The sequence below is a fragment of the Muscardinus avellanarius genome (assembly GCF_963383645.1).
Source record: "Muscardinus avellanarius genome assembly, chromosome: 11".
In the NCBI taxonomy this organism is placed as follows: Eukaryota; Metazoa; Chordata; class Mammalia; order Rodentia; family Gliridae; genus Muscardinus; species Muscardinus avellanarius.
Genome location: NC_137797.1, coordinates 12894605 through 12908348, shown reverse-complemented (window position 1 = coordinate 12908348; position 13744 = coordinate 12894605).

Here is a 13744-nt window from a genome sequence, read left to right as displayed (position 1 = left end):
TACGTGGGAGACAGAAAGAGGAGAAATGCAGGTTTGTGGCCAGCCTCAGCAACTTAGCGAGATCTTGTTTCAAAATAAAAAATAAAATAAGGCTGATGTGTAGCTCAGAGGCGGAAGGCCCCTTGCTTTGATCTCCAGTACAAAAAAAAGTTACATCCAGAGAGGACAGTTTATTTAGTGCTGTGACCCAGGTATGCACAGCCCCTTCCTTCTGTCTGCACAGGGCTTGATAGTTTACAAGGTAGCTCCATGGCAAGGTGGTATCTAATCTTCACAGTGCCCCTGTGAGGTAGTGAGAATCATCCCCTTGGATCCTGTGGTTCAGAAGGCATGAGCACCTGTCTGGCTGTCCTGGGTGTGCACTGGACACGTCAGTAACAACAGCATGCCTACATCACTCTTAAACACGACGCCCAGCACTGCCCCACTGAGGTGGAGCTGCACAGTCACATTCTGAAACCACGGGATTCTCCCCGCACCTGCTGCCAGCTGCAGCTGATTGGCTGGGGCTGGCCTAAGACGGCCAATGGCAGGGGTCAGTCTGAACAGCCAACCTATCGGCTCTGCCTGTCACACACGAGCAGGAATGCTTGGTGAGAATTGGATAGGTAGCATGTAAGACATGTAGCATGAAAAATAGTCCAATTCAAGCCAGTGGTGGAGGCTCACACCTATAATCCCACTCCTTGGGAGGCTGAGACAGGAGAATTGCAGGTTCAAGGCCAGCTTCAGCAATTTAGTGAGCCTGTTTCGATGTAAAATGTAAAATGAGACTTGGAGTGTAGCTCGGAGATAGAACATCCCTGAGTTAATTCCCAGTACCCAAAATAAAATAAACTAGAAGAAAAAGAGCCAAACTAATGGCCAGCTCTGGGGAAGAATCCCCAAGCTTAGAGCTTCCCACACAAACAGTGTGGAACACCCTCCCTCTGGCCTGTGAAGTTGGACAGTTAGGGCTCCTGGACGTCCGTGAGCTGCCACCTCCTGTCTAACCCTCGTGCGTCCCTTCATTCTTATTCATCACATCTGCTGATGCCCAGTGATCAAAAGGGCCGGAGCAGACAGGCCACACGCAGGCACACCTTCCCATCAACCACACCAGAAGTAGCCCAGGACACCAAACCAACAGACCAGCCAGACCACACCCAGTGTGTCAGCAGTGGGAGACGCGATAGCAGTATGACAGGTGAACGCACCTCATCCATCCACCCGTTCACGTGTTCCTTGTTGAGTCATTCTTCTGCAGCCTGGTGTTTGGCTGGTCTACCCAGCATAGGTGGGGAGGCAAATTTGACAGTGTCTGCACAGACGGCTTTGGCCCCTCTTCTGGCTTTGGGGGCCACCTGCCCTGCCCTCTGGGGAGGGCGGCTGGATCATGTCCCTGACATCACCGTCAGAATGGCAGCCCCAGGTTCTGATTTATGGCCTCAGAGCCAGAGCTGGAGTCGCCCTCCTGAGATAGCGGAACAACTGAGGGGTGGGCCGCGTACGGCTGATCATGTTCCGAATCCCCAGCTCTACTCCCACCTTCAGCTTCCACAGTTGTCTGGGAGCAGCCTGAGTATTTAAAATCTCATCAATCCGTTAGCAGCACTCAAGTGTTTAATGTGAAGCTGTCACCAGCTTGGCAGGCGCTCCATTAACTGGCTGCATGTGGAAACCTGTAGCTTTGAAGCTGATGATCCTTGTAAGTTTTACCATTTAAGCTAATGGGAGCACTGACGTTGGATGCGGTGTGTGCTACAACAGAGCGGTTGCCTCGTGGTTACTATGGCTACCTGGAGTCACCAGCTCTGTTTGGGGGCCGTTATCCCTGGGCCGGGAAGCCACAGGAGCACGAGAGGAAAGAGACTGTCTTCGCACACAAAACTCTGTGCAGTCTCCCGGGCCCGTGGGTCATCCTGACACCCGGTGGAGCTGCAGGGACCCCCTCCAGTCAGACTGTTCCTCTCGTCACTTAAGACTTCCAGACTCCGCCTCAAGCCTTCAACTTCTGGAGATGTGAGGTCCCAGAATGAAAATCCTATCATGCCAAAGTCTTCAAATCCCACCTCTCTGGAAACTTGGGTTCTAGATTCCAGAGTCACAGGAAGCCTAGAGATACAGAAGTCTGGAATTGGAGGGCCACAGTGCCTTGAGGCTAAAGAGGCCTCCTGTGGCATCTCCTCCAGCAGATGTCATTCGCCCTCCAGATCATCATCTGGAATCCACTCGAATAGTCCTAGAAGTAGTAAGCTCACCACCTAAAGCTCTAAAAATTCTGTTTTTATATCGAGCCAAAATATACCTTTTTACCATACTTACTCTTCGTCTGGGCTCTGCTGGCTGTTTGGGGTACGGAGGACCGGCCAAGCCCACAAAGGAAGCTGGGGCTCACCTACGACTCTTCTATTCAGACTCAACCGTCCTGGGACTCAGCAGCAACCCAGCAAGGCAAGTGGCCAGCTGTCGCCAGCCGGCCAGGCCTTTTAGCCGGCTGCTCAGGGAAACCTGCTGCGAACAGAAGCACTGACATTCTGGTGCTGAGAAGTGGTTCTCCCACCTGCAGACTCTGTCCCCTCTCACCCAGAGACTCTCTAGCAAGGACCTCCCAGCATCAGCATATAGGGTGAGCCCTGGGCAGCTGCGGCCCCAGCCCCTCTCTTTTCAAGGAGACCTATAAATTTGCTAGAATGTGGCTCACATCAGCTCCTGCTGCTAAGTCTCTACCAATAGAGACCAGAGATATGGGAAGAAAAAGAGCGCTCTGGCTCCCCCCAGCCAGGGTTTCCTGGGCCTGGACCACTCCTTGCCCTCCTCTTGGGAGCCAGCCCGCCCAGGCTGGTCTGCATGGGGCTTCTGCCCCCGACACACACACACACACACACACACACACACACACACACACACACACAGCTCTCCTGGCAGAGTCCACCCCCTGGGCAGGTGCCAGGCCAGAGCTCAGCACACTGCTGGGGCCTGCAGTTGGCAGGAGCTGCCCAGAACCCTCGGCAGAGCGGCAGGACCCCCAGGCTCGCTCCACGAGAGCCCGCCCCCCTCGGCTCTCTCCAGGCCCTCGAAGCCGTCATACTGACCGGGCTCCCCTTCCACACAGCTGTCCTTGGAGCCTCCAGCCGGGCGCCCAGGGCTGGGGGTGGGGAGAGGTGTCTATGGCAGCAAGAAAGGCAGAGAACTAAAAATACAGTCTGTGTGGCAGGGCTCCTCCTCTCCCTCCAGGCCCCAGGGGGCTTCCTGGAGGAGGGCTGGCGGGACAGGGAGCCAGGCCCAGTCAACAGGTGCACCAGAGACACCGGCCTCCTCCCCACAGCCCTGGGGGCTTAGCGTGGCTCCTCCAGCCCCACCCGCAGCCATGCACCTGTCCCCCTTCCCCAAGGTCCATCCCACAGAACAGCTGCCCTGGCGTCCTCTGGCCCCCAACACCGGGCGGCTTTCTCCTCGTCTACATAGGACCCCCCACACCCATCCTGTGATTCCTCAGAAGCAGGAGTGTAACAGCCTCAAACACCGCTGCCCCCCTCCCTTGCAGCCCTGTCTTTGCAGCGGCCACTTCGACAAGCCCTGCTGGAGGAAGCGGAGGCACAGAGAGGTTAGACAGCTTGCCTCAGAGCACACAGCTAGGAAAGGCCATGATGGGGATGGGAACCGCCGCAACCTGGTTCCAGAGTTCACTTTTGAATCTTGCCGTTGTTAGGACAAGATAATCTGGTTACAGTCTAGTCCTGGCACCGTAGCTGGTTGTAGCAACTCTCTTCCCCAGGGGCTGCTGCTGTTTGTCGCTTTCTTTTCAGAGGCCAAGCGACGCTAAAGATAACCTGATGGCCGGGACCAGCTGACCTCTCCAGTCTCAAAAGCTGACCTCACCTGGTTCCACTGACTTGGACCCTCTGGTTTCAGCTTCGTGGGCTTTGCAGATCTTCCAGGGCTGTGCAGACCCCTCGCCTATAAACAGTGCTCCTACCTTGTCCTGTGGGGCCTCCGCCCATCTGTTGGCAGATAACGAAATAGAATTTTGCTCCCAAGCTGGGGGCGATGGTGCGTGCTTGTAATCCTGGTAGATGAGAGGCTGAGACAGGAGGATCGCAGGTGTGAGGACAGCCTCATTGATATGGCGAGGAATAGCACTATAGCCCTCAGCAACTTAGTGAGATCCTGTTTCAAATAAAATAGGGCTAGGGCTATAGCTACCACCACCCCCCCACCCCCCCACGCACACCAAGCACACACAAAAGCTTTTTCTCCCCAATTCTCATCCGGCCTGATTCCTCTTGGCATTTGATCTAATATTTGCTGCCAAACCCAAGACCCCCAAGGGGAACTGGAAGGGAACCTCTCCTTCCCATTGCCAGAGTCCCTCTCATCCCCGGGAGCGCTCCTGTCACGGGAACCCCACGCAGAGGCTGCGCCCTTCCTCTCCTTACTTCCTGGTCAAACCTTTGGCCTCGGACCCTGACACTCAAGTTGTCACTTTTCGCCGGGCGTGGTGGCACACGCTTGTATTCCCCGCACTTGGGAGGAGACAGGAGGATCGCACAGGTTCGAAGCCAACTGCGCTGGCTTAAGAGACCCTGTTTCCAAATAAAAAAGTATAAAAATAGGTCTGCAAGTGTAGCCCGAAGGTAGAAGGGTTTCCAGGAACCCCAGTACCACCAAAAAAAAAAACCCCAAAATTGTCACTTTTCCTCCTTTACATAATAGGAAACTCTCCATCGGTTCCCTCAAAGTCTGTCCCTCTGGGGTGTCTTTTGAGGAACCTCAGCTTAACCTCTGAGGTCCAGCCCAAGCATCTCAGTTTTCTTTGCATCTCTGCTTCCCCCCCCAAAAAAATGGGACAGTGCCACAATTTGGACCTTGTCATCGCCATAGAGATGTCACAAGTCCCCACATTCAGGCCCAATCTTGTTCCCCACCAGGCCCCTGAGACCCTGCTGATCACGCTGCCCTTCCCCCGGGTCAGCCCCATCCTGCAGCTCCTGCCCCCCACAGCCACCCTCCCCCATCTACGGGTCCTCCCCCACGCAGCCCCCCGCCCGCTCTCTCTCCCCCTCAGACCCGGTCTTGGTCAGCCCCACCCTCAGCCCCGGTGCTGGGCTGAAGGAACCTACTGTCCATGCTATTCCTTCCCGCAGCACCAGCCTCGCTCACGTAGGAAGGCGCCTGGGCTCCGTTTTCACTCACCCGACCACCTTCATCAAAGAGTTTATGTTCCCGTCCTCCGACCTCACCAGGCATGACATCTACAGCATCCTGACCTCCTCCCTTACATCAACGGGATGCAGCTCTTCCCCCAGAAGGGACTGCAGCAGTCCCTCGGGCCAATCCAGACTGGGACCCCCAGAGGGACTCCCCAGGGCAGTAGTGTCATGGCCACAAGATCACCGGTCATTGCTGGTCAACGTGACCACTCACAAGGTGGTCAACTACGAAAAACCAGACGAATCTGTCTAAGATCCAGATGAAAACTTTCCTATTTCCTGTCCCATCTGACAGAGGCTTTACAAATATATACCATCATAGCCAGGCATGGTGGCATATGCCTGTAATCCCAGTACTTGGGAGACTGAGACAGAAGGATTATAGGTTCAAGGACAGCGTTAGCAAGTAATGAGGCTCTCAGCAACCTGCTTTAAAATAAAAATTAAGAGCCAGGCGTGGTGGCACACGCTTGTAATCCCGGTGCTTGAGAGGCAGAGATAGGAGGATTGTGCAGGTTCAAAGACAGCCTCAGCTACTTAGACCCTGTTTCAAAATAAAATATAAAATAGGTCGGGGGCATAGCCCGGAGGTAGAGGCCCCTGGGTTCTATCCTCAGGATCACAAGATATAAAATTAAATTAAATAAGAATTAAAGGCTGGGTGTGGTAGCGCATGCTTGAATCCTAGCATTGGGGAGGCTGAGACAGGAGGATCGCGCAGGTTCGAAGCCAGCCTCAGCTACTTAGTGAAACCCTTTACAACTCAGTGAGACTCTGTTTCAAAAAAACAAAGAATAAAAAATAGGGCTAGGGGTGTCGCTCAGAGGTAGAATGCACCTGGGTTCCATCCCCAGTACCAAAAAAAAAAAAAAATAAAAAAATAGGGCTAGGGTCTAACTCAGAGGTAGAATGGCCCTGGGTTCAATTCCCAGTATCACAAAAACAAACAACACCACCACTGATCCCTCCTCCCCAGAAGGGAATTAGTCCTTAATTTACACTTTAGATCTCAATTGGCCTCCCATATATGACAAAGGGGCCTTGTTAATTGGCCTGCAAGGCCAGATTAATAATAGAGACGAGGAACAGAAACGGCAGACACAAGACCAGGCCAAAGCCGATGCCCAAGAAGAGGATTTTCACTCCAAGCCATGTCTGTCCACGTAGGAACCCCAACATTTACCCTTAAACCTCAACATCCCATTCCCTTAGAGGGACAGAGGGCTCTAACCCACCATGAACACACCCCGACGAGCCAGCCTCCCCAGGCTCCTGACCCCCCTTAAATACCCATCCTTCCCATCGAAGCCGCACGGGTCTTACCAGTCAGCCCATCATGGGCCTCAATCATGCAGCTGTCTCCTCGTACACTCAGCTGTTCCTAACCCTCCTCCTCTCTCCCTTATCCCCGCTCCGCTACCCTCTACACTGTGCTCCACCTTGAAGGTGCCCTTTCTCCACCCCCTTAGCAGAAGAGTCCAGACCTCTCTCTCCTCACGTGGACAGACCCTCTACTAAGACCCCCAACAGCCACGCAGCAGCTCACCCCATCTACTTAGTGAGGCCCTTTGCAACTCCGTGAGACCCTGTTTCAAAGTAAAGAATAAAAAATAGGGCTAGGGGTGTAGCTCAGAGGTAGAATGCCCCTGGGTCCCATCCCCAATACTGAAAAAAAAAATAATAATAATATAAAGATAATAAAAGGCTGGGATGTGAGGACAGTGTAATCGGAGTGCAGTGCACCTGAGTGCAGAGACTGGCTACAGCTGTTGTCAGTTTCTTTGCAATAAAGATCACTTCCCGGGGATCTCGCTAGCTGACCTCATCTTGCCTGCTGACACTAAACCTTCTGTTTCTGTTTCACCACTTTGCAGGTTTCTGTGGGCTTTGCAGCCCCCTCCCCCACAAACAGTACTCCCCGGGCCCCTGTCCTCCAGGGCCTCAGCCCATCTGGCAGATGTCAGAATTGACTTTTGCTCCCTGTTCCTGGTCCAGCCTCGTTCCTGGGCATTCGACCTCATACTTTCACTCTCTCGTCTACCTGACAGCACATGACAATGAAGCAGGCCAGTAAGTTCTTTGGATATTTATTTTATTGTGTTGAGTCCATCCAGGGTCTTGCCTTCCTGGCAGCAAAGACAAGACAAAAACCAGGTCCCCACTGGCCGGCAATCCGGGGCTACTGCTGCCATCTGGTGGTAACAAGGGGAAATGCCTCCACCTTCGCCTGGACCCTTCCACCAACCTTTTTTGTTCTTTGGTCCCTCTATTCCACTGCTGGTTGGGGGGGGGGCGTCTTTCCTGTTTCTTTAATTTTTTTCCTTTTCTTCTTTTTTTTTCCTTTCTTTTTCTTTTTTCTTTTCTTTTTTTTCTTATTTCCATCCCTTTCCTTTTCTCTTCTTTTGTGATACTGGGTCATTCTACCTCTAAGCTACACCCCCTAGCCCTATTTTATTTATTTATTTATTTATTTTTTTGGTGGTACTGGGGTTCCTGGAAGCCCTTATACCTCCGGTATACACTCCCAGACCTATTTTTTAACATTTTTATGTGGAAACAGAGTCTCTTAAGCCAGCGAGGCTGCCTCCGAACCAGCGCGATCCTCCTGTCTCCGCTTCCCAAGCGCGGGGATTACAAGCGTGCGCCACCACGCCCGGCCTATTTTATTTTTTATTTTAAAACACAGTCTAAGCCGGGCGTGGTGGCGCACGCTTGTAATCCCCGCGCTTGGGAGGCAGAGACAGGAGGATCACGCAGGTTCGAAGCCAGCCGCACGCGCTGGCTTAGGAGACCCTGTTTCCAAATAAAAATGTAAAAATAGGTCTGGGAGTGTAGTCCGGAGATAGAAGGGCTTCCAGGAACCCCAGTACCACCAAAAAAAAAAAAAAAAAAAAAAAAAAACAAACCACAGTCTAAATTGCTGAGGCTAACCTTGAACTCGTGATCCTCCCATTGCAGTTTTCCAAGTCCTGGGGTTGTGGGTTGCACCACCCTCCAATTCAGAGGACAGTCCTTCATTTTACATTATCCTACCGGTGGCCAGCGTAGGTCCAATGGACACTGTCTTGGTCAACAGTATCACTGTTGTGACCCAGTGAGCCTGACCACACACAGCTTAGAGGAAGGAAGGTTGTTTTGCTCAAGGTTTTGGCGATTTAAAAGTCCGGTCCGTGCCAGGCCGCGTCTGCAGAGTTCAGGGCGAGGCGTCAGGAAGCAGAGCGGGAGGGAGAGCGCAAGGGCGCTGCTCACGTCACAGAGGCCAGAAGCACTAGAGCGGGGGTCATATATAATCCCAGGGCCGCACCCCCAAGGACCCCCTCAGCAACCAAGAACCTTCAACACTGCTACCTCGTTTCTGTGAGGGGTGGGGGACATCCTAAGTCTAAACCATTACATAGAAAATGTATGCGTTTACTCCAAGTTTCCTTATAAAAATAATCTTAGCTCTAGATCTATCACACATATTTCCCACGACCCTTTAGCTCTGCTGCGAGTAGTTGTGGAAAATTGTCCCAGCACCTGTTTGCTATTTATGTGTCATCTGAAATGCTCAATAAACCTTTTTTTTTTTTTTTTGAGGGTCTGGGGATGGAACCCAGAGGCATTTGACCTCCGAGCTACAACCCCTGCCCAATTTTTTATTCTTCAGTTTGAAACAGGGTCTCACTGAGTTGCGAAGGGCCTCACTAAGTATCTGAGGCTGTCCACGAACCGCGATCCTCTGGTCTCAGCCTCCCAATGTTGGGATTACAAGTGTGCGCCACTACGCCCGGCCTCAATAAACTTTTTAAAGATCCCTTAGTCTCAAGAGTTTGGTCTTAACAAATATTTCAAGCATAAGGACTGAAACCTTCGAGGATATAGAAGTTGGTATGTTAGGCACAATGGAGTTTTACTTGGCGATAAAAAAGAACAAAATTCCTGGGTGCAGTAGCGCACACCTACAATCATAGTGACTCAGGGGGCTGAGGCAGGAGGATTTTGAGTTCTAATGAGATCCTGTCAAAATAAAGAATAAGCTGCCTGTAATTCTGGTACTTGAGGGCTGAGACAGGGGGGTTGCAGGTCTGAGGCCAACCATTGCAACTTGTCAGGACTCAGCAATCTAGGAAGACTGTATTTCAAAACAAAGTTAATAGATAAATGGACTGGAGGTGCAGCTGGAGGTAGAATGCCCTGGGTTGATCCCCAGTACCATAGAAGGAAGAGGAGGAGGAGGACCGCCAATATTTTGGTGGTGTTCCTATGGTGGGAAGATGGGAGAGATGAGGCCATAAAATTAAACAGAGACCAGCATAGGTCCTTGGAGCAGTGCAGTCTTGGGATTCCCGTGAGGGGCGGAGCGTGGATGGGTCAGAGCTAGGGAGGGCTGTGGCTAGAAGCACAGCACTAGTTGGGAACGAGGCTCGAGGGCTGGAGCAGTCAGCCAGAGGCGGGGACACTCCCCCCAGCATTCCATGATGAAAACTTTCAAATGAGACTCTCCCAGAAAGCACTGTAGACGCCACCTAAATTCTACCACTGGGCTCACTAAACCAGCTCTATCCTGTCTCCGCCCCTCTACGCACCCATCTGCCTTCCTTATTTTTGTGGACTTCAAAGCACAGTCACGCAGTACATGACATTTTGGACAGCAAGGGGCTGCCTCTACGAGGGGGGCCTGTGAGATTCTAAAGGGGATGAAAAGTTTCTGTTACATATTTTTGCTGCACCTTTTCTATGTTGAGACAGACACTGGCCATTGTGTGACTGTCCCTTCAGCATCCAATACACCCAGGCGTGTGTACTTATGCACACATGAGGTTCTCACAAGTTCAAATCGCTGAAGGGCACAGCCCCCAGAAGGTGCCTGTGCTTAAGAGACACGGGCCTGCAGGGTGCTGCCGCTGGCCAGCCGCTACCCCTGAGCACTCACCGAGTGCACCAGGAATGAGAGTTGCTGAGGGGCTCACTAAACTGCTGAGGCTGTCCTCGAACCTGTGGTCCTCCAGGCATTTGTTTGTGGTTTTTCTTTAGAAGTAAAATTTATATCCAATGACATGTACACACCTGATGTGTATGTTTGCAGGATGTTGGTAAATGCACACCTGGGTAACACAAAGTGTATCAAGATGTGGACCATTATCCCCATCCCCAGGAGTCCCCTGCGCCTCTCCCCAGGCAGTCCCAACTGTCCACCTCCTGGACACAGTCACTGTCCTGTTACCAGGCACAAGGATCCTACCTCTGAGCTATACCCCAGCCCATTTATTTTTTATTTTGAAACAGGACCTCCTGGTTAATGAAAGTCTCACTAAGTTACTGAGGCTGGCCTCGAACCTGCAGTCCTGTAGCAGTCTCCCAAGTACTGGGATTATAAGCCTGTATCACCAAGCCCAGCTATCTGGAATCCTTCCTGCCTGCCTTCTCTCCTTCCTTCCTTCCTTCCTTCCTTCCTTCCTTCCTTCCTTCCTCCTTCCTTCCTTCTTTCTTTCCCTTCTTCCTTTCCTTCTTATGGTAGTAGAAATTGAACTCAGAGACATTCTACATCAGAATTGATAGGTCACTAAGGCTGTCCATCCTGCAATTCTCCCGTCTCGGCTTCCCAAGTACTGGGATTACAAACACCAAGAGCTGCTGTGGGGACCATGGCCAGGATAAGGTGGGGCTTAGTGCCCAGACTGGACACTGGGCCACTCCTGGTCACACCCTGTGAACTCGTGCCCCTTCCAGCTATGCAAAGCCCACCCTGCAGGGTCTTCCTTGTGGGCCCTCCTCCAGGGGCCTCCTGAGCCCCAGCACCGCCACCACCTCCCCAGCTCCTCCCTCTCTTCCTTGCCAAATACTAAAGATGGCTTGTGAGAGCCGGCGGGAGCAAACCCTGTCTTTACTCCTTGACTCCTGGATTCATTGATTTGTTCACTAATATCTTCCCGGGTTCCCTTCCGTGCCCGTCACTATAGCAGTTGCTTTTTAAAAAAATTCTCCCCAGAGTCAGGCATGGTGACACACACCTGTAATCCTAGTACTTAGGAGGCTGAGACAGGAAGATCACAGGTTCAAGACCCACCTCAGCAACTTAGGAGGCTCTCAGCAACTTAGTGAGATCCTGTTTCAAAACAAAATAAAAAAATATAAAAAGGAGTGGGGGTATGGTTGGAGTTAGAATATTCCTGAACTCAATCCCCAATACCACAAGCAAAATAAAATCTCCCCCAAAAGCCTACCCCATGGCTGGCACAGAGGATGGGAATGGGAAGCGGTCACAGTCCAGGCATGGTGGCCAGACACTGAGGAGAAATTCCAGGGCAGCGCTTCCTCTGACTCTGCCCCGGTGCCCGCCTGTGGCCCAGGCTGGAGGTAGGATCCCCAAGTATAAGGTCAGAGGGAGAGAGGGACGGGAGGAGAGTGCTTGTTTGGGGTGATGTGTGTCTGTCTAGGGTGTGATGGCCAGGGCATCGGGGCTGTGGGGCAGGAGCCCAGCTGCTGAGGAACAGAGTGCTCCCTACAGGAGGAGGAGGAGCGAGGCTCGCAGTGTGGGCGCTGGAACTGGGCTTATGGAGCAGGACTTGGCTGCAGGGGGCCAAAGCCAGAGAGAAGAAGAGCCAGAACGTATGGTAGGCAGAGTCCTGGTGACTGTTTCTGAGCCACTGGATACAGCTGTGCCCGAAGCATCTAGCCAACAGGCCTCCCGGTTACATGGATTCAATCTCATGTTCATGCAACAAAGAGTTATTGAATATTGACTATACAGTCAGGATCCTCCAGAGAAACAGGACTAATGCCAGGGGAAGAGAGAGACTGATTGATTGACTGACTGATCTCAAGGAATGGCTGGTGCATTTTGGCACACTCTGTTGTCTGTCTTCTAGAGGCCCAGGGAAGCCTATGGGGTGCTGAGTCCAGGGTGAAGAACACCCACCCAGCAATGCGGAGCCAGGTGTGGGGCACCCGTGCTCTGCCATGTGCACACGGGGAATTGCTGCCCACACAACCACACCTGCCATGGGGCACAGCTCCAGGCCCTGGACATAGAGCAGTTGAAAGAAAAATAAAAATCCCACCTAGTAGCCGGGCATGGTAGCACACGCTTGTAATCCCTGCACTTGGGAGGCTGAGACAGGAGGATCACACAGGTTTGAAGCCAGCCTCAGCTACTTAGTGAGGCTCTCAGCAACTTAGTGAGACCCTGTTTCCAAATAAAATATAAAATAGGTCTGAGAGTGTAGCCCAGAGGTAGAAAAGCCCCTGGGTTCCATCCCCAGTACCACCAAAAAAAAAAAAAAGAATTAGAAGTAGGAGTGTGTCAGACTCAGTCAAGGTACCTCAACAGCAGGCGCTATGGGACACACTCTTTGGATTATTTGGGAGGCTGAGACAGGAGGATCACAAGTTGGAGATGAGTCTTGGCAATTTAGAAAGACCCTGTTTAAAATTAATAATAATAATAATGAGGAGGAGGACGAGGAGGAGGAGGATGGGCTGTAGCTCTGAGGTGGCGTGCCCCTGGGGGAGGGGAGATGCTCTGTGGTAGGAGGCAGGACTTCGGCCCTGGCCCCAGAGGGGATCTGAGCTCCTGGAGTGGCCCCTCCAGGGCTCTGCAGCCTGTTCCTGGGGCCAGCCCTTCTCAGCAGCCTGGGCACCAGGCTCCAGGGGCAGAAAGCGTGCGGAGAGGGACCTGGGAACATGGTGATGTGGCACCACTGGCTTCTCAGCTGGAAGCCCCTTCCTCCCGGAGGCCCTCCAAGACTCTCAGATGCAGCAAGCTTGCTTCCAGGGCTCCGGTGACCAGACACTACAAGCTGATGGCTGAGGACAGCAGAAATGTATTCCCTCCCAGCTCCGGAGGCCAGAAATCCAGGAGAGAGGTGTTAGCAGGCTGGCCGGGACAGAGAGCCTCCAGTGGCCGCCTCCTGGCCTCCAGGGGCTGCCTCGGCCCAGGAGTGGTTCTGTGTTTTGCTTTCCTGTGTCTTTTAAGGACGCTGCTGCTGTATTTATGGATCATGCTAAATGCAGGATGACCTCATCTGCACATTTTTGATTAATCACACCAGCGCCAGCCCGTCTCCAAATAAGGTCCCACTCACATCTCAGGGGTATAGGACTTACGCATGACTTTGGGGGTCACTGTTCAACTGCTACAGGTGGGAGAAGGCAGGATGGGGGGTTCGCTGGAGATTCCCTTTCCCCAGGAGGCCAGGCCAGACCTCTGACTCTGGATCAGCACTGCTCTCTGGGAAAGTGCTCCGTGAAAAACCATCTGAAATGCCAGGTGTGGGGGCACACACTTGCGATCCCAGTACTCAGGAGGCTGAGACAGGAGGATCAAAGGTTCATGGCCAGCCTCAGCTACTTAGTGAGACCTGTTTCAAAGTAAAGAATTAAAAAATAGGGCTGGGGGTGTCTCTCATAGGTAGATTGCCCCTGGGTTCAATCCCCAGTACCACAAAAAGGAAGGAAGAAAGAAAAGAAAGAAAAGAAAAGAAAAGAAAGAAAGAAAGAAAGAAAAGAAAGAAAGAAGAAAAGGAACAGAAACCCATCTGAGATGGTCCGGGAGGGGGCGGTGGCTTCCT